Raw genomic sequence first — 21,120 nt, forward strand, 5'->3', positions numbered from 1 at the left:
CTTGTTTACTACTGTAGAAAGCTAGGATGAGTCATATACAGATGTCATAAATTCCACATCTAGACAAGAAGGAGACAGGACATGAATACATGAACCACAAGTAACAGTCACATCTCCCACCTGCTGTGGTTGGGGGTACAAATGAACATGCAGCCTTACTTGTGCTCTGTTTCTACAGTTATTTGAGCTTTTCTTTTAGGCATGCAAAAGCAGTATCTGTAAAGATGTTTCTTTAAGGCTTGTTAGCTTTGGAATTTTATATTTCAAAACCTGCATTATATAGCTAAGAAATAAGAATGAGACAAGCCAGTTTCTGTAGTTGGGAATGAATTTAAATGTGTAATTATACATATCATTTACAATGGGCAGCTGCAGAAAGCATGTTAACACAGTGTGCCAGGGCTCTGTGAAGTGTGTTGCTAATGTTTACCTTACACACACATTTACACACACACAATGTGACCTTGCAAATGCCCAAGAATGAATAACACTACCTTTGTATGCAGGGAAATGTCCTTGGAGTCCCTCTTATGAGATACTGGAAAATATTTTAGCAAAAGATAAAACTATAAGCAGAATCTATCATTCCTCTGAAAAACTTGTGTCCTTCACCAAACTTGAACCCTTTCCCCCATGCTACCCTGGAATGAGAACTTTTTCAATTAGAAAGGCTTTTATCTGTAATTTGTAGGAGGCCAGCTCCACCATGAGTCTCTGAAACCCCTTACAGGTCTCCACATAGGCCATGGAGGCAAGACCCAGCGGCAGTCTGACTTGTCTTGGTGAACACCCTGTCATCCTGGCAGGAGCTCAGCAAGAGGGGCAATTTGGTGAGGAGCTGTCACAAAGCTGTTTCTCATCCATTGCCCTATGTTGTGGGAGGCTGCCACAAGGCAGTTTCTCATCTGTTTCCCTGATTCCTATGAGATGGGACTTTCCACCTGTCCCCATCCTTTGGAAAGAGTTACAGAGGCTAAGATTGCATGACTGGAGTCTACAGTGGCTCCTCGGCAACAGTGTTGCCCATAATCTGGCCTTTTCGGTCTGGTGTAGTCCTGTGGGACAGGCATGCAGGTAGCTGGCACCATGCTGCTCTTGTTTACACTATCTGTTTAACAGATGTCTAAATCTATTTGGGCTTGTGGTCTCCTTACTGGTTGAATCTCTAGAAATGTGGCAAGCCATCTTAACAGTGGTATAAGTGACCATGCTGCTCCTTAGTGACTGACTGTTTCAAGGAAAGCCTGACTGACCAACAGTATCCTAAGAAAAGGAGAAAGTTTATTTTCCTCTACTGGACAAAGGCAACTGCTATGTTAAATTGGCAACATGCCAGCGCAAAAAGTCATCTTGGCCAAAAGATGGCTGCTGCAGTTTTAGGCATCGCATGTGCATTCAAGGCAGGATGTAGCAGTGAAGGCAGGACGCAATGATCTGCCTGTTTTTCTTAGGAAAGCAAAGCTTCTCAAAATCTGCCTCCTTTTCCCTTTGTGCGTTACTGGACCTAACTCCCTGAGCTTATGGGAGGCCAGATATCCAGTTTTGAAAGAAAGGAACCAGATTGGCATTATTGGTCTGGACTAGAACAGACTTGTCACAGGACACCCCTGGGCTATCTCCCTGCCTCTCTGCACTGAACAGGAGTTCCACTGGTGAGATGCAAGGGAGGATAAGTATGAGTGGGCAATGGCTGTGTGTGCCACTTCACTAATGTAGCGAGTCCTAGCTCCTCTGCTCCCAAAGACAGTCAGTAGCTGACTCCATTCTCTCCTTGCTTGCATATCAATCGTATCTCATACTTGAATTGATGACTGAGGAGATGCCTGGTGGTATTATGAAAACAATTTCCAGTTCCACAGACACTATAAGACTAACCTAAAAGAAAAAACTATTAGAGTCGTCACGGTCAAGGACTGTAGATATACCAGTTTCTGAACTCCTTTTCTTTTCTTTATTCTAGAGGTAAAATACCAGACTTAACATCAAATGCTTAGAAGAGAATGATGTTACGTGGACATGGAGAGTCTGAAGTCACCACAAACTTACTTAGCTTTGCAGAAAATCAACCATAATAAATCTCCTTCAGGTATGATTACTATATCCCCTCTTATTTAAGTAAGAGATAATTGGGATTATTACCTGCATTTAGACAAATTGGTACAAGGAAAAGTCAACGTATCTAGTCTGGAGGGGAAAGAATTTAGCAAATGCTAACATGGAACCTAATCCCTCAGGAGCTAGGCTGTGAGAACTTAACCCTTCCATTCTCTTTCACCTGTCAGGCTTCCACATATCCCTGAAGACCCCACTTAACAATAACTTTCTTTATCAAATCTCTCACAGATTTCCCAAAGTTAGTCAAGCCATCTGTAATCTTACAGCCGTTTCTCACATCTCTAATTAAACTCTTACCACTGACACACTGGAATTATTTACTTACCACTTCCTCACCAACTAGATTAGGAACTTATCCAGGAGAGCAGTTTTGTTTCAAACACTTAGCACAAGTTGGGAAGCACGGTAGTAAGTTCTCAACATACTTTTATTGAATACAATTAAACCTAAACCTAAAACTTTGAATAATTAACAACCTTACAACATTTAAGGCCTATATCTTAATTTAAACTCATAAAAATAAAAAATGCATTCTTGGTCTACAAAAAGAGGTTAGCACAATAAAACGCAAATGCAAATCAAAAAAAAAATATATATATATATATATATATATATTTCCTAGAATGTAAAAATGACTTATTTTTCTAACATTAGAAACTCCTAAAAATTGATATGAAAAAGATCAACAAACCAGAAGACAAATGGGCAAGAACACAGATAGATAAATCACATAAAAAGAAGTATAAAGGAAACCAAACCAATGCAAAGATGCTTGACCTTCCTCATAATTTTTAAAATGCTAATTAAAACTATGCTGAGATGCCATTGTAACCCATCATATTGGCAAACATCCAGAAGTTAAGCAATACCTTGTGTTAATAAAGCTGTAGGGAAACAGGCATTTCTGGTAGAATGCAAATGGCATGGTCCCTAGAAGGGCCATGTGGTGGTGACTACACAATTTTACAAATGTTTCCAGACTTCAGCCCTATTCTCATACTTCTAGAAACTTCTCCTACAGGAGTCCCTGCACAGCTACAAAACAGCATGTAATGCTGTGCCATTCTACTGATTGTATGAACATAAGAGAAGTAATCCACTTCCACAAATGGAAAACTGATGACATTGCTATGGTCCATCTCACAATAGAAAACAATACAGCTGGAAAAGAGCGTGCTCCGGAAAGGTATTCAGGACAAATGGTTCAGAAGAAGGGTTCAGAACAGTGAACATGATGCCCATGGTTTCGTAGAGGGTCAGTTATTTTAGTTTATAATTGCCTAAAGTACTGAAAATGTATACTTTGGGGCGAGGGGAAAGATAGGAGAACAAGTGAATAGAGTGGTAGCAGAACTTCTCATTGTGTATCACTCCTAATCTTAAAATCTTTAAGTCATTACCTATGCCAAACATGAAGTTAAATTTTTAAAATCCCACATCTTGTACATAGTTTTTAGAGCCAGATCATGTCTTTGTATCTCTGCCTCACCTCTTACTTCGCCAGTGAATTTGGGCAAGTTCCCTAACCTGTCTGAAGATTTTGATGAGTTGATAAATAAAAAGAAATGAAGCCTAAAACAGAGTTAGTTCTGTGTAAGTTTTGACCATTATTAATACTGATTTAATAATTAAGTTGAAGGACTCTTAGTATCTATTTAGTGAAAAGATTTATGGAATCTTGCCAATATTCCTGTGCGATAGTTATAATCTGTTTCTCTTTTTGAAGATAATAAAATGAATGCCAAGACAAATAAAGAGATTAAATCCAAGATAGCACTGAGTCAGAGCCAAGTACAAACGCAAGAGCTGACACTTGGACACTGCGGGATCATCCCATGTCACACATATGGGAACACTAGGAGACAAGTGCATTGATTTTATTCCTTTCTAGCAATCAAAAAGAATAAATCTGATTTTGAGGTATTAGGAATGTGCAAACTGTTTCAAGATGTGCAAGATAACTGCAAAACACAGCCCCCGAAAGTAACTGCTACAATTCTTGATGAAATCAATAGATGAAATCTTCCTACTCATTTTCTAGTTGCCCAAGAAAATGGGGGTCACCATCAGGCTGGGAGTGTCTAGGAGAAACTTTAAATGCAGGCAACAGGTTCAGCTGTGATGCTTGCATTTACGGTCCCACACATGCCTACCCTATGATTGTTTATCTGAAAATAGAGAATTATTAATGCAGAAATGATAGAACTAGCTGGGCATTGTCAATTTATTTCTCAATCTCTTTTGGATGGTTTAAGTTGGCTTTTTCTGTGGAAAACGAGTATGTGTGTGACATGTCGATATTTGGATGACCAGATGTATTGGGTAACACTGATTGAAAACAGTACAAGGAAGCAGTTTAGGTGTTTTTCTTTCTAATCAAAAAACAAAGCCTAACACATTGTGAAGAAATTGTGCCCCCTGCTGATTTAACTTGATATTAATGTCATCAGCTTAAAAAGAAAAAGAATTTTTAAATCAGGCCTGTAAGAGAGTGCTGTGTCCTCAAGGTCAGTAAATGTCCGTTCGGATACTAAGGCAGTCTCTCCTAGCAATTAGGAACTCTTTGCTTGATATCGACCTTGGAGAAAAAGGAACTGAAAGAAGAATGCTTCCTTTTGTGAGTCTTGTAAAATTTTGTTCAAAGAACCTTCTCAATATTCTACATACCTTTGTCGACTCTGAAAGAGAGAAGCAAGACAAAAAGCTTAGAGAATCATGTGGACTGATGGTGAGCACAGCCCCTTTGTGATTACCTCTAGCTTTATTAGGACACAAAGGACATTAGAACTCTGTTCTAACTATCAGGAGAAATAAAAATGCTCTTGTGATTGACTGAGCTTATTCACTCTGAGAATATTATTATTGCCATGAATAGCAATCACGGTCATACATTCCAGGTGCCTGGAAGTCATTTTTTAACTGGATATGAGCCAACTCTTCAGATTCCAAATGCATCCTCTAAAACGGCTCCAGCCCTGAACAAAATTGTTTACTAGAAATGTATCCACTGCAACGCAATCCCCCTTCTCTGGGATCCTCACAGTTGTCTTGATGTCTTGATCTCTTCCTTGTCTACTGCCTCTCAACCCAAGTTTTTGTTCTATTTCTTTTTCTGATCTGGTACTAATTTCCAACAAGTAAGCCATACAATCTTTCATGAAATTTTCATTGACAGAGCTTATGCTCTTCTCCTCTGCAGTGAACTGAATGTTTGTGTCCTCCCAAAAGCCATATGATGAAGCCCTACCCCCACGGTGATGGCATTTGGAAGTGAGACCTTTGGAAGGTTAATTAGGTTTAGATGAGATCTTGAGAATGGAGCTTGAATGATGTGGTTGGCACCTTTACAAGAGAGAAAACAGAGTGCACTCCCTCTGCAAGAAGGTAGCCTCCTGCCAATCCGGGGAAAGGTCCTCACCAAGAACGCAATCATTGTGCCTCCCTGATCTCGGACTTCTGGCCTTCTGAACTGTGAGAAATAAATAACTACTGCTTAATACCCCTACTCTGTGCTATTTCATTATTGCACCCTGAGCTAAGACATTCTCTTCAAAGGAATACATCTTTAGGAGAAATTCCTGATTGCAGAAGGACTTCAGAGGTGCAGTTAGCCTTGGAGAAGATAACGGAGGAGATGTTTGGAGTAGAGCACAGCTCCTCAGGCCTCTCCCTTCTAGCCCAGGCCACAGGCCACACATCACTGCTCTTCTACATCTGTGAAGAGACCAACCTTTTCCAGTCTGAAGGATACAAAACTTTGTTCCAGATTCAACTAACAAATAGGTAGGAAAAATTCTCCTCCCACCCCACCCCTCCATCCTCTAGAAGTACTTTCAGTCTACCCAAAGTCCCTTTTATTCTTTAAATAGGGTTGCCAGATTTAGCAAAGAAAAGTACAGGGCACCCAGTTACATCTTAACATTTAAGATCAACATGAATGATCTAATCTTTGTTGTTTATCTGAAATTCCAATTCAGTTTAACCAGAGTCCAGCATTTTCTTCGATTTCACTGTTTGCACGGCTTGTTTTCCAGGGCGTTCTAAATCTGCGCCGAGCAACTGCTTACTAAGCCAGATGGGGAAGGAGGCGCAGGTGAGCACGGCCGAGGCTGTCTCGGGCGCTCATCTCCCTCTAGCGGCCTCCGGGGACATCACACCCGCCGAGGAGAGGGGGTGGGGAGGAGCCGCGGGCGCCTGGGCCGGGAGAGGATGCTGAGGTTCAAAGCCAGGCTCAACTTAGATCCCTTTCACTCCCCACCCCCACCCCGTGCCTTGGCACAGGACAGGAAAGTCCCCACTAGCAGAAATGGCGGGTTTTTTGGTTTCCGAGCATGGGTTCTAGAATCCAGAGATGGATCCCAGATTATTCCTCGAGTTCCTAGAAGGACAGTTCCTTCAACAGAGGTGTTTCACGGTTGCTTGTTAAATGAATGAATGCATGCATGAATGAATGAAAGAAAGAAACTATCACAACTGTCTACACACCAAATTTACTGTCATGGAGTACACTCATTGGCATTAGTGGGATCCAGGCAAGGCAGAGAATTCAATGACAACTTTGGTGTTAGGAGCCCCTGCTGCCATCAGTGGCAGGTCAATTAAAAAACTAGGTTTTTTAATACTAAGGAGTAATGGGGGGGGGGGGGGCGAGGGAGTGGCCTTTAGTCTGTGTCAGTCTCCTTCAAGCCACCCAAAGAACACAGAATCTAAGCAAAAGCAATCATCTTGCTTTGCATTTTCCAGACAAATCGCCCAGAAGTTGCACCTTCTAACCAGGTTGTCTCTGGAAGCTCTGCTACACAGATATGCTGAACGTCCATCCCCTAGTACCCGTCTTAGCCCTCATCTGTCATCTCACAGACTGGGTGGTAGGTATTTGCACAGGAAATTGAGACATCAGGTACTCACCCTTTTAAAAAAATTACTCATATGGAAGGACATAATAATTACTGAGCATCTAATATGTGGCAGGCACTATCTCTCGTTACCTCATGTGATCTTCTTGGCACGTTAGTCAGCACAGGCTGCTACAACAAAAACATCGTAGACTGTGGCTTAAACAAGAGGCATTTATTTCTCACAGTTAAGGAAGTTGGAAGTCTGAGGCTGGAGGGTCGGCGTGGTAGGGTTCTCAGTAACCATCTTTTTCCTGGCTTGTAGATGGCTGCCTTCTTGCCATGTCCTCACATGGAAGAGAGAGAAAAGGCTCTATTCTCTTCATCCCTTTAGAGGACACCAGTCCCATCCTGGGGTGGCGGGGAGGAGGGGTTGTCTGCTTTCATAAACTAATCTAAACGTAACTACTGCCCAAAAGCCCCATTGTCAGATACCATCCTGTGGAGATGGGGGTGGGGTGGGGGGTGCACATCCGTATGAATGGGGGAGCACCAACATTCAGTCCTTAGTACACAGTAACACAGTGAGGTTGTCATTACTGTTCACACTGCTGAAGATGTGGAAATGGCAGGTTAGAGAGAGGAGTAACTTGGCCAGGGTCATGCAGAGGATGCCAAGGTGCAAACACTAGGTACAAACCTGATCTCTGTCCAACTTATCACGATGGCACTTAAGTACCTGAAGAGGCCATTTGTATGCTAAGAAGGAGGATCAAACAATGAGCGAATGTATGCTAAAAGTCAAAAAGCAAGCAGCAAGGGAAAATGTGAAGGGAGGGTGGAGTGGTGAGTGAGAGGCAGACAATGGCTCTGTCATTCCTCTGTTGGAACTCAGCTCTGACTGGTCTCATCAGCTAGTCCCTCTACACCTAAGGTTCTTTAGGTAACAAAGGACACTACGGTGTTTTTTGAAAATCTTTCTTACTTTTAAAAATTTCCAGGCTGAGCATCCTGAAGATTCTGGTCTTCTGAAGAAGAGCTCAGGAATCTGCATCGATAGGAAGCATGGCAAGTTTGAAGCTCAGAGGATCTGATGTTCTCTAATGTTTATTCCTCCTCTAAAATCTCAGTGGTAACTCAGCCACTGAGGCTACATTCTTAGGAGAATTTTCCAGTACATTTTTATTATTTTTTATATATATAATTATTCTAGGAAAGGAGAAGTTAAGGTACTTTGTAGTTGGTCTTGGTGTACTTCTAGAGAGCGAGATTGCTAAGTGGAAGTTCTCATGGTGTTTCCTATGTCATTTCAATGGCATTTGACAATTTGTAGCACGGGCCCAGTAGAGTTGTAAGCTCCAAATGTAGTAATTCCACTTGATGTTAGATTATAAAAAGCTATGTCTATGTGGGGTAGAACCTGAAGACCTTCCAAGGAACAATTAATCTCACAAAAAAATGATTTGGAAACAAAATAGTTATGTAAAGTAATTTTCTTTTAGTTATTTAGATCCTGTATTAATTCCTCGAACATGTATTTTTTAAAGTGCTTGCTATGCTAGGAGCTGTGAATAGGATGAAGAGTTGCTTGGTCTCTTTAACCTAACTGTGTATCACACTTCCTCAAATCTTGTTCAGAAAGAGTCTGGGTAAAATAAAGTCAAAAAGTCAAATTGAAACAGATTACAGAATGTTCTCATTAGGGACAGGATCACTGTGCACACTTATGTTAATGGGCACATGGATGGGGATGGTGTCAGCAGCAAGCTCTTGGAATATCATCAGTTATGAGAAGTCCAAAATTCCTTGAAAGGCCATAAGGATGCTGTGTTACACCTTCAACTTGAAATAATCTTTGAAACCCATTTTGTTGAATCAGAGAGTCACCTGGCTAGGCTTACTATTAAAGCAAAAAGAAGAGTTTTAAGTCCTTTACCTAAATGCTCCCTTGCTCCCTCTTACCACTTTTTGGTTTTCCTAATAACTTAATTCTTAGGTCCCTCAGTTCTGTTCCTCATTGGCTATTTGCACTGTTCGTACCCTTAGATAATTAGTATTTCATTCTTTAGTCATCATCCACAGCCCATACATTTCATTATCATTATCTTATCTTGGTACAAGGAACTCATCTAATTATCCCTATGTACTTCCCTTTGAAGATGGTATCATGATGTTAATAATTTGTTTCTCTTATAACTGAATAAATTACCTATAAAATGGTTTCTATATCTTATTTCTATTTCTCTCTTATAAAACCTCTGTCTATATTGCTGACTCGTCACCTGCTCAGATATCTAAGATTAAATTTACTGGTTGGGCAGGCATGTAGTTGATATATGACTAACAGGCAATTCTCCTTCAGGACACTCAAGATTGTGTAAGTACACCTGATTCATACCTGCTGCAGCTGCGATGTGTACTAATAGAGCAAAACAGAGAGCGGGGATGATGACAGCCCAGCCACAGTGACTGGTTCTCTAACTCCATAAACCAACAGGGAAATTACAGCCTGGTAAAACAAATAGCTCCCAAAATCATTCCAAAAATTCCAAGGAGTGATAGAAGTTTTCTTCACATCCTTTGCAGTGAGGAGACTAAGTTGTTTGATGCTTTTCTTCAAGTTTGCTCCATTGTTTCCATACTTCCCTTCCCTTCTAAGGCTCTTCACCATCATTCAGTTCATTCTCTGCTCAATAAAAATTTCTTAAGCCTCTTTTACATGCTAGACACTGTGCTAGGAGCTAGGAATGCAGCCATAAATATTGTCAAGTGGACACAGACACTAGTCTCTTCTGTTGTATTCTTCTAGTCAGATTCACCTATCTTCAAATATTTTGATAATGAGTCAGAATAGGAGAGTATGAGCTAAAAGCATGGGGTCTAGTCAGAGCTGAGTATGAGACATAAGCTCATCACTGCTACCTGTGTGCTCATGGACATGTAGATATTGCTGAGCCTTTGCATTCCCATTTGTAAAACAGAGATCACATTAGTACCTTCTCCCCAGTAAAAGTGTGAGGATTAGAAGAGATGGTATTTATAAAAGTACTTGCTTAATGCCTTAAAATGAGCAAGTGCTCAAAAAATTGAAGCTCATATCATTTAATAATATGATTTTCCCAGGCATGTGTACACAAATTCAACTGATTTTTTGCAGGAAGGTCAGAGCCTCCTTGAGGCTTCAGCTGGGCTGAGCTTAAGAAAAAATGTCAGCAAGGGCTGAAAATGATGTGTGACTCATTCCACAATTGGTCTGTGGTTGAGGAGTCAACCAGAGGAATGTTCAAGTTAAGATTTCTCCCAGCAGGGGCAGCCTGGGTGGCTCAGCGGTTTACCACCACCTTCAGCCCAGGGTGTGATCCTGGAGACCCGGGATCGAGTCCCACATCAGGCTCCCTGTATGGAGTCTGCTTCTCCCTCTGCCTGTGTCTCTGCCTCTCTCTCTCTCTGTCTCTCATGAATAAATAAAATCTTAAAAAAACAAAGATTTCTCCCAGCAAGTGAAATTAAGAGAGTAAGAACTAGAGCTGTGATCTAGAGTTCCTTCTCTCCAGCATGACATTTCCTCAGATTCATTCTGGAGAAAACAAGTCCTAAGAGAAGGTGTGAAGCAATGGTTCTCTGATCAAAAACCTTTGGAAAATGCCTTTGCTATAACAGAACTGTGCCTTGTATATTCACAATGCATATTAGCATATTAAATATTCAAATACTAGCAACAAAAAAATTTAAACTTTCTATCATCTTCCAAATTCATGTCTGTATAGAATTCTTTTTTTAAAATAGCATCAAACATCTCAAGAAACATCCTTTGGGAAATTCTGCTAAAAGAAGCCGAAGCAAATTGACCTCATGATCATCAAGCAAAAAAAAAAGAATGTATTCTTGGAGAACAGGCCAATTATTTCTATGGCCTTGACCTTTACCAATAGCATAGTCTTGAGCAAGTCACTTGATATCTCCACATAGCAAACAAAATGATAACACATCCTCCTCAGATAGCCCTAGATAGAAGGATCATTATGAAAATTCATGTAAGGAAGGAATAGAAGTTGCCAAATAAAAGTTTCAGTGTGCATCCTAACTTTTGCCAGAATAAATGCCAAGATGCATTTCCTAAGACTAAAGCTTTTTGATATTAGATGGCTGGGAGGAGGTTGAGGTATGGTCAGGATATAGCTATTAACAAAAGCATAGCGTAAGTGTCAGAAATGAGTAGGCGTTAAGTCCGGGAAGATGGAGAAAAGAAGGAAGATAATTCAGTGCTGGCATGCTGAAACCACCAACAGAAATGGTGAGAAAAAACGAGTCAGAGTGGCAGAGGGGCAAAGTGAGACTCTTTTTTTGATGTGCTAGTTTTGAAGCTAACAAACCAACCAGTTGTGATTTCATCTATCTGGCCTTAGAAAAGCAATCAGAGCTTGAGAAATAAACTGGGGAACCTTTAGCACATTGTGGTGAATATTTTAAGAAACAATCATGTCTTATTCAGTTTCCTATTTTCAGTCTTTAACCTAGTGTCTGGTATGTGGTAGAAGCTTTTAAAATGTTTGGAAAATAAATGAACAAATTAATACTCTGCAAATCTGATAAAGTAGATTCCATGCCAAATGGCCAGAATAGGAAAAAATATCAAGGGAATAAATAAAATGATAGTTGAAACAACAGAACAATGAAAGGTGTGTAAAGAAAAAAAGATTAAAAAAAAAAAAAAGAGACCAAGCACTAATATAAGAACTACAACCAGAGAAAACAGAGTCAGAGAGGCTGATGGAGAATCAAGTGTTTTCTAATATGACAGGAAGGAAAGGAGAAAGTGGGTAGTCAGCGATATCAAACACTCTGGGAGGTCAAGTAGGATGAAAATTTACTTCTTTCAGTCATGATCTGAAATAGCAATAGGACAATAATACCAAATCCTGATGTCTGGGATGTGGTAATACAGGCTGTATGGAAGGAAAGTCTCCCCTACATGCACATTAGAATGTGAACATAAAATAAGCTCACTCATAGGAGGAAAACACAGACCTAACTCTTTGTTGTTTCTAACACAGGATAATTCTTTTTAAACTTCTAACTACAGAAAATTTTATATTAAAAAAAAAAGAAAAATTTAAATATGCAAAAATAGAGAAGTGTAATGAACTCCCAGGCATCCAGCACCCAGCTTGAACCCCTGTCAACTTTGTTTTGTCTCTACTTCCATCCACTCTCCCACACACATACTAGATTATTGCAAGGCAAGGACTGGATACCATGTTATTTCAATCATAAATATTTTTGTTTGAGACAGAAGGGTATAAGAGCAGGTAGCAAAGAACACAAAAATTTGGTGTGGTAGGTATCCTTCTGGAGCAGATGAACACAACAAACAAAAGCCCAACACTAAGAAGGGAAACCTTCTTCTCCCAGAGCATGTGACTATAACCAGCAGAAAGCCATCAGAGTGAGGCTTTTTTCTGAATGGGAAAATAGAGAAAAATTGCTAGCTTTATTATAGAAGAGAATGCCTTTGAATAGAGTTGAAATGCCTTTCTTTTCCCCTTTTTTAAAAGATTTTATTTATTTATTTGAATGAGAGAGAGAGAACACAAGCATTGGGAAGAGCAGAGGGAGGAGCAGAGGGAGAAGGACAAGCAGACTCCATGCTGAGCATGCAGCCCGACAGAGGGCTTTATCCCAGGTCCCTGAGATCATGAATTAAGCCAAAAGCAAGAGCCAGACACTTAACCAACTGAGACACCCAAGTACACTGAAATGCCTTTCTCCTAGGTAAATTTACCTTTAAAAAAAGACAGTTTTCAAACATTTCTAATTTGAGACAAAATTATATCTATGAAATTAAGGTAAACAGTCTTGAGGAAGAAAGCAATCTGAAATCAGAAAAGTTTGGTACTTGAATTTAAAAACATTTAATGATTTGTATCAAGAGATATAGAATGTGGATCAGATGATTCAATATTATTAAGGTGTCAATTGACATTCTCCTAAATTTGATCTATGATTCATTGCAATCCCAATAAAAACCCTAGCAAGATTGTCTGTAGTAACTAATAAGATGATTCTAAAATATATGGACAAGTCAAAGGACCTAGAATAGCCAAAAGAATTTTGAAAAAGAACAAAGTTGGAAGTTAAACTGCCTGATTTCAAGGCTTAGTAAAGATACAGTAATCAAGAGTGTGGTGTTTGTGGAAAGATAAACATTTAGATACTTAGAATAAAATAAAGAATCCAGTAATAAAACTACATGTATAGATTCAAAAAATTTGTATTACTAGTGCCAAGGTAATTAAATGAAGAATGGAGAGTCTTTTTAATAAGTTCTGCTGGAAAAATTAAGTATTCATTTGGGAAGAAAATGAATAATCCCTCGTAGCTTACACAATATGCAAAACTTAACTGCAAATATATTATAAACCTAAACATAAAATCTAGAATTTAAACTTTTAAAGGATTTTAGGAGAAAATCTTTGTGACTTTTGGTATAGAAAAATTTCCTATATGGACACTCAAAGCACTAAACGTTGTAGGAAAAAAATTATAAAATGAACTTCATCAAAACTAAAAACTTCTGTTCTTCAAAAGCCACAGACGGAGAAAATATTTGCAACATACATATCTGACAAAAACATGTATCCAAAACATAAAAATAGAACACTTACAACCCATTAATAAGAAGATAAACAACTCAATGTAAAACAGGCAAAAGATTTGAACAAAACTTTGCAAAAGAAACACAAAACATGTGCAACATTGTTAGCATCAGGGAAATACAAATTAAAATCAATATAAAAAAAATGAAAAAAAAATCAATATGAGACACCATTACATACCGAGTGGAATGGTTAAAATTAACAACAAAACTAGCAAAAACATTGACAATACTAAGTGCTTGTGAAGATATGAAAAACTGTAACTCTCATATGTTGTTGCTATAAAGGTAAAATGGTATAATTACTCTGAAAAGCAGTTTCGTTGCTTTTTAAAATATTAAACCGGGATCCCTGGATGGCTCAGCAGTTTAGCACCTGCCTTCAGCCCAGGGCATGATCCTGGAGTCCTGGGATTGAGTCCCACATCAGGCTCCCTGCATGGAGCCTGCTTCTCCCTCTGCCTGTGTCTTTGCTTCTCTCTCTTTCTGTATCTCTCATGAATAAATAAATAAAAATCTAAAAATAAAATAAAATAAAATATTAAACCATGCAATTACCATAAAACCTACAAATTGTGTTCTTAGGCATTTAGCCACGAAAGATGAAAATATATGTCCACAAAAAGATTTGTACATGAATGTTCACAGCAGTTCTATTTATAATAGTCAAAAACTGGGAACAATCCAAATGTCTATCAATAGGTAAATAAAACATGGTACTACTAATGCTACTCAACAGTAGAAAGGAACAATCTATTGATACACAACAACAAGGATAACTTTCAAAAACATGCTATGCAAAACAAGGTAGGCACAAATGAGTACAAAATATTTAATTTTATTTATCTGAAACTCTAGAAATTTAAATGTTATATTTATATTTTAAAAATAGTAATATATATTTATACATCATATAAACATTATATATAATATATTATTAATAATAATATAAATATATTCATTTACTCTCAGTTATCTTTTCTATAACAATAGACACAAATGATAATGAAACAGCATCCAGAGGGTTGAGGGGAAAAGATGTGACCCAAGAAATTGATAATCAATGTGTAAAATCAATGTGGTGAGGTCAACAGAAAGATATTTTCAGACAGATAGGAGCTAAAAAAGTCTGCCAACACTTACAGACTTAATGGGAAAAAATTACTTGGAGATATGTTTCCATCCACTGTGATATGAACTAAAACAAGAAACTGGGATGCCTGGTTGGCTCAGCAGTTGAGCGTCTACCTTTGGCTCATGGTATAATCCTGGAGTCCCGGGATCAAGTCCCAGATCAGGCTGCCTGCATGAAGCCGGCTTCTCCCTCTGCCTATGTCTCTGTCACACTCTCTGTATGTCTCTCATGAATAAATAGATGAAATATTAAAAAAAAAAAGAAAGAAAGAAACTGAAAATGTGGTACTCGTATAAGGTGGTCAGTGGGCCTCATTAAATACAGTGTGAAGGGTAGATATTATTGTGATATAGCTAACTAATGGATAATGGGAAAAATAATCTTTAGAAGAGGATCTTAACAGCAACAACAACCAGGATATAGAATCCAAAATTATAGTAACAAATACTGGCTAGCAGTAAGTGATGGTAAGATTGTTTTGAGTGCATGAGAATAGGAGCAAGTAAGTTTTTAAAAATTGAAAGCTAATCACTAATGAAATAAAATTTGCAACACACTTTCAAAATATCAGAATTTTAAAACTATAAAATAACATTTAAAAGAGTGGGGAATATAGAAATAGCATAAAATACATACGTTCTTAAAATGAACAACAAATACCAGTTTGATGTTTTTTGATCATTGATAATAAATGCAAATGGATTAAAATATTTTACTAAAAATGAAAGACTTTCACGGGTATCTGGGTGGCTCAGTCAGGTAAGCATTTGCCAGCTCAGGTTGTGATCCCAGGGTCCTGGGATTAAGCCTTGCCTGAGGCTCCCTGCTCAGCAGGTAATCTGCTTCTCCCTCTCCTTCTAGCCCTCCCCCTGCTCCCTCTCTCTCTCACCTGAAATAAATAAAATCTTTTTTAAAAATAAAATACGCGATCCTGGAGACCCAGGATCGAATCCCACGTCGGTCTCCCAGTGCATGGAGCCTGCTTCTCCCTCTGCCTGTGTCTCTGCCTGTGTGTGTGTGTGTGTGTGTGTGACTATCATAAATAAATAAAAATTTTAAAAAAATTTAAAAAATAGGGATCCCTGGGTGGCGCAGCGGTTTAGCGCCTGCCTTTGGCCCAGGGCGCGATCCTGGAGACCCGGGATCGAATCCCACGTCGGGCTCCCGGTGCATGGAGCCTGCTTCTCCCTCTGCCTATGTCTCTGCCTCTCTCTCTCTCTCTTTCTCTGTGTGACTATCATAAATAAATAAAAATTAAAAATAAATTAAAAATAAAATAAAAATGAAAGGCTTTCAGATTGGATCAGAAAACCAAATCTAAATAAATACCATTTCTATAAGACATTCTTAAAATAAATACAATACTTAAACATTGTAGGATGTGTTAAGAAAAACCAAGAAGGAAAAAGGAAAAGAAAGGAAGAAGTAGCAAAACTAGCAGGAGATAAAATAGGATTCAACAACAACAACAACAAAAAAAAAAAACAGGATTCAACAACTATACACACTAAATAGGACTGGTAGGTAATAAGTGATAAGGATTTAAAAATTTTGAATAATATAGTTAAAAGCCTGATGTAATAAATATATAATTTTATATACTAGAGAAAATACATCATTTTGAAACAACATGGCGATTTTACAAAAAATTCCAATGCATAGAAGTTCTTCATACCACACACTCTTGTTACAGTCAGAAATTAAAATATTTAACAATAATATAAAAACAGTCATTCATATAGATCTAAAATCACTCAAATAAATTTGGAGTTAAAATAGATTGCCACTATAATTGAATCTCATTGAGAAAAAGGATATAATGAAGAACACTGAGCTTTGAAATTTACAAGACAACATGGTAAATGAGCAAAGAGGAGCCGATATTTTTTTTTAATTTAGTAAGAGGGATCTGTACGATATGACATTAAATATTAGAAAGCCATAATAATTAAATCAGCTTTCCTCTAACTCTTGTACATTAAATACCTGATCAAACTCAATCTGGCCTGGTAATAATTCTTGTCCTTTTGATTTCCATCTTCAGTAGCAACACCCCACTCCCTGCTGGATACTTGATCCTCTGATACTCTAAAAGATTTGAGAAGTAAATCATGGAATGACGGCAAGGGAAAATGACAAGGCAGAAATGGCCAAATCTATATTGGCTACGTGAAAGTCCCGTACTCATGAGGGTGACTTTCCAGCCACCTACTACTTAAAGTGTAGTTTACTGACTAGAAGCATCAACATCACTTGGAAACGTATTAAAAATGTAAATTCATTGACTTCACCCAAATATACTGAATAACTCTCTAGAAGTAGAGCCCAATATGTATTCAACAATCTCTCCAGATCATTCTTACATATGCTAAAGTTTAAGAACCCCTGCTCTAATCTATCCCTCCCTTTAGAACTCAGCTTTGTCTAGTACTGAGCCAGGTTGGTTTTCCATCAATGAGCCAATGCTCCCTTTAGATAAGCAACAAGTGTGTGGGGTTTGAGGGCTGTGTGTAGGGAATGGAGAAGGTAGAGGTGGGGAAGACAAGGTGAAAGTCATAGGTGTGATTACATGTTTTTCCTATGGGATAACACTTTATACTTCCTATTCCATATGAATGGAAAAGCTAAACAGTTCTTTTAAATGAAATTTGAGCTCAGTATTGGATTGGATAACCAGGCAAAAAACAGAATCATAGGAGATTATCTCCCGATTGCATCTAGTTTGCTCTTCCTTTCTTCTTTTTCCCCCTAATTCTGGTATCTAAGGATTACTGCCATCAGCAACATTGTATTATGCTTAAATATTTCTTCCACAGATTGACAGTTTTCTTACATCAGATTCCCAAGTTTTCAGAAGAGAAGAAGGCCATCTGTTAGACTGGGGGTCCTCTATCCATACACTATGTAGGACCATGGCAACCATGTGAACCCACCTGCCTAGAGAGCAGATACTATTAAAATAGTCTTATGTGTGTTTCCTGCAATATTATCACCTTAAAAAAATACCCATCTTAAGACTGCAAAAGAGGTACACATCTCTTCTTTTAAATTTTGGAGAGTATATGATCCATTGGGCACAAGGAGTAGATCCTAACTAACACTTCCCTTCAAATGGGGCAGACCCACCCTTTCCAGGAATGAAGAATAGTGGCTATTAATCTGTGACAAAACAATCCATGTAGGATTCCTAATATTTTCACAAGGAGTAGCCAGGCTTAGGAAATACGACATTGCTAATGTGATGTAGTAATTTTGCTGGAGGCTTAGCATAATTATTTCAAACAGGTCACTAGAATTTGTCTTTTGGGTGGAGTCCAGCAGAAACAAGCTAAGTGTTTATACTAACCAAAAAACAGCTTGAGTGCTTTTCAGCATGTTATTATACATACTTTCAAGGAACAATGAGATTTTAGGAATGACATTGAGAAGATACAGATAATTTTGTTGCCTTAAAAATCATTGCTCACAATAGAGTTATGATGCCATTTATCTTTAATTTTTAAACCAGTTGTGTGCTGCAAGTCATGATAATTAAATCAAATTTAGATTCTCTTACTCTTTCATAATTTTTTTTTCCATTTGAGACTAACGACAATAAAAACTCTCTCACCTTGTTATGCCATTAAAGCACGTGTTGTACTAGGTAAAAGTTAATGACTGGGTTGATGAGTCAGGTGCAGCAATGAAGAATTGGGTGGAGCTTAGCAAAATTTTGAATTTCACTAGAAGAGATTTTGTTGATTAACAAAAAACAACAAAAAGCACCTTTTTCCAGGTGCTTTTCTTTAGTTTCTAAGGCAAATTCTATTATATAAGAGTCAGATCGTTTTAATGTAAATGTTTTCTCAAAAACTGTTTACATGTAAACATAAATGACTAATTCTTACATCATGGTTTTCCTGTTTTCATCTTTGTCTCTTTGTTAAGCTAGTGACTGTGTACCACAGGCAAACCAACCAGAACTGAAAAACCTGGTCACTGTAACTCATTGTGGTTCACCTGTGTGGCCACACCTCATGATAGGAGCCTGGAAACGCCAGTTTTGCCCATCCCAGTCAAAAATTATCCACACCTCAGAAACTGATCCTCTCAGTTTCCCATCTCTTCCCTTTCTCCCTATGCATATATGATTTTCCTCTGAGGACATGCATCTGCCCCTCCTTTTCTAGAAGGACTTGTTCTGATTCTATCCTTAATCTGATGTCTTTGAGATCATAATTAAGTAAGAGAAAGAGTCCAGGACCTAGTCTACTCTCAGGAGGCCTGTATCCTGCTCCACAGTTGCCACTATTGATCTGTCTGAGGTGGGTGAGAGGCACAAGTTCCTCTGCCTCACTTTCCTCACCGGCAGGATGAGAGGGCTGGCCTGGCTTATGGACAACATTCTGTGACTCTAGTTCTCTATTTCCTTTTACACTGTCTCCAGCTGACCTACTCAATAAGTGCTATACGGTTTGCAAAGCTCTTTCATACTACAGTTTTAAAAGTCTTTCACACACCTGCTCTCATTAGATCTTTGTAGCAATTCTAGGGAATAGGCAAAGTAGTTTGTATTACCTTCATTTTAGGAGTGAGGACACAGGCCAATGCTGACATGCTCAGTGGCTCATGGACTCTGAAGGGTGAAGCCAAGACAGCAGCCACGCTCGTAGCAACCAATCCCGTATTCCAGGTAGCTACATCTCATGGCTTATCAGTACATAACAACTTATAAGTCGGGTCCTTCCACTCTCAGTTCCAATAGTTGAAAATACAAACTCCAATTTCTTCGTTTTTTGTTTCCGAAATATCTTCCCTAATCTAAAGCTCAGAAAATTTAAAAGTAATTCAAAGGATAGATTCCAAAACTAACCAATGTAAATGGGTTGAACAAGGATTATTACAGTAATTGGAATAGATGGGGACAGGTCTAGAGTGAAGGAAGTGAGGCCTTTGCTGTAGGCACAAAATTTAAGAGGATATAAAAAAAATCAGTAATCCAGATTAATATTATAATGCAATATTTTTAAAAATCAGAATTAATGCAAAAAATGCATAACAAACAAAATATCAACATCTTAAAGTTGGGATCAGTAGAGAAAAAGGGCTAAAATTATTTGAAGTCAAACATACTAACTAAATTAGTACTTTTGAGTCTCATTGGCTGAACATACCTATTCCCTAGAACAGCATTTTATACCAAGGAGATGCACAATAAATATGTATTGATCTGAAAGAAATTCAGATGAAATTTTCATCATTCAGATGAAAGAAATTCATATTTAATTGAGAATATTTATAAAATAAAATGTTAATAAGTTATGGAGATAATTTGAAATTGTTGGAATAGACAGGGTTGAGAGGCAGTTGTGAGAAGGGCCAAGGCAGGTATTCAATCATTAGCAGTATTATGTTTACTATTGATTGTTTGAGGTAATGCTGATTTTATTTCCAAAGATTTCTAAAAATGTGATACCTATCTTCTTTTGGTTCATGGATGTAGTTTAAGTTATCAGTTTACTCCTGAGGCAAATTATATATTATATATTAATGACTTTAGCCACTACTAGACAAATCACAGCAGCCACTTTTAAATACCTGCTTATGCCAAACTCTGAGGCTTGCAACATCTATTCAAAGACAAATAAGATACTGCTCAGCCCTCAAAGAACTCACCATTTGATAGGAGGCTTATAATTGGATGGGATCTTTATCTCCCATCGGCCTGCTTCCTCCCGCCTTTTGTGCCCCATACCTAGCCAGGCCTTGATCTTTGGTGGTCCTGCTCTAAGCTGTTGGAGCTGTCAGCAATGGCGTGCAACTCAATCGATTCCTGCTTCCACTGGGATGAGAATGTCAGCTATGGAATTGGCACCTCAAGTTATAGCTCTGAACACTTCCCCCTAGATAAATACTATTGATTCACTTGATGGTTAAGTTTTAAGTACAACTTTTTATTCCAGATGAACTTTAAATAGCCCCTGTGGGTAGACCTGAGGTTTAATACCTACATATCACACTTTTAGCTGGAGTGCCAGACAGATGAATGATCCACAAATTTTGGAAAACAGCTCCACAAAAACTGGGAGGCTACTTAAATAAAAGTTTAGTCATTGTGTAATATCACCATGCCCAGGGAGTGTTCCCATAGTACCAACTTAAACTAGTAGCAATGAATCCAAACTTGCTTAGTAAGGCAAACTCCATCATCATCCTTTATGGATAATAAACACCTGGTTAGTTACTATTGCATAAATTAATAATTACAAAATGACCTGGTTCAACCTGGTCTCAACTAGCTCTTATTTTTGACAAGTTTAAAATTTTCCTTAATGTTCCCAAGCATTTATTATGTACACTCTAGTGATATGTTAGCAGTTGCCATTTTCCACAACTACATA

General features: G+C 38.2%; 2 long non-coding RNA genes across 6 annotated transcripts in view; one reads left to right on the top strand and one right to left on the bottom strand.

Annotated features, from left to right (window-relative positions):
* Positions 1–6,437, bottom strand: part of LOC111098331 — a 53,009-nt gene extending 46,572 nt beyond the window's left edge. For 2 of the 4 annotated variants that reach the window (XR_005367953.1, XR_005367951.1), the window contains exon 1: positions 6,183–6,437. This is a non-coding gene — a long non-coding RNA (uncharacterized LOC111098331). Of the gene's footprint in view, positions 1–4,782; positions 5,187–6,182 lie in introns of those variants that run through there. The other 2 variants (XR_005367952.1, XR_005367950.1) reach the window with 1 other exon arrangement.
* Positions 1–9,176, top strand: part of LOC119874204 — a 48,401-nt gene extending 39,225 nt beyond the window's left edge. For both annotated transcript variants that reach the window (XR_005367955.1, XR_005367956.1), the window contains 3 exons: positions 1,961–2,086; positions 6,859–6,983; positions 7,952–9,176. This is a non-coding gene — a long non-coding RNA (uncharacterized LOC119874204). The remainder of the gene's footprint in view (positions 1–1,960; positions 2,087–6,858; positions 6,984–7,951) is intronic.
* Positions 9,177–21,120: the final 11,944 nt, after the last annotated feature.

This window comes from Canis lupus, chromosome 12 (assembly GCF_011100685.1).
Source record: "Canis lupus familiaris isolate Mischka breed German Shepherd chromosome 12, alternate assembly UU_Cfam_GSD_1.0, whole genome shotgun sequence".
Classification (NCBI taxonomy): Eukaryota; Metazoa; Chordata; class Mammalia; order Carnivora; family Canidae; genus Canis; species Canis lupus.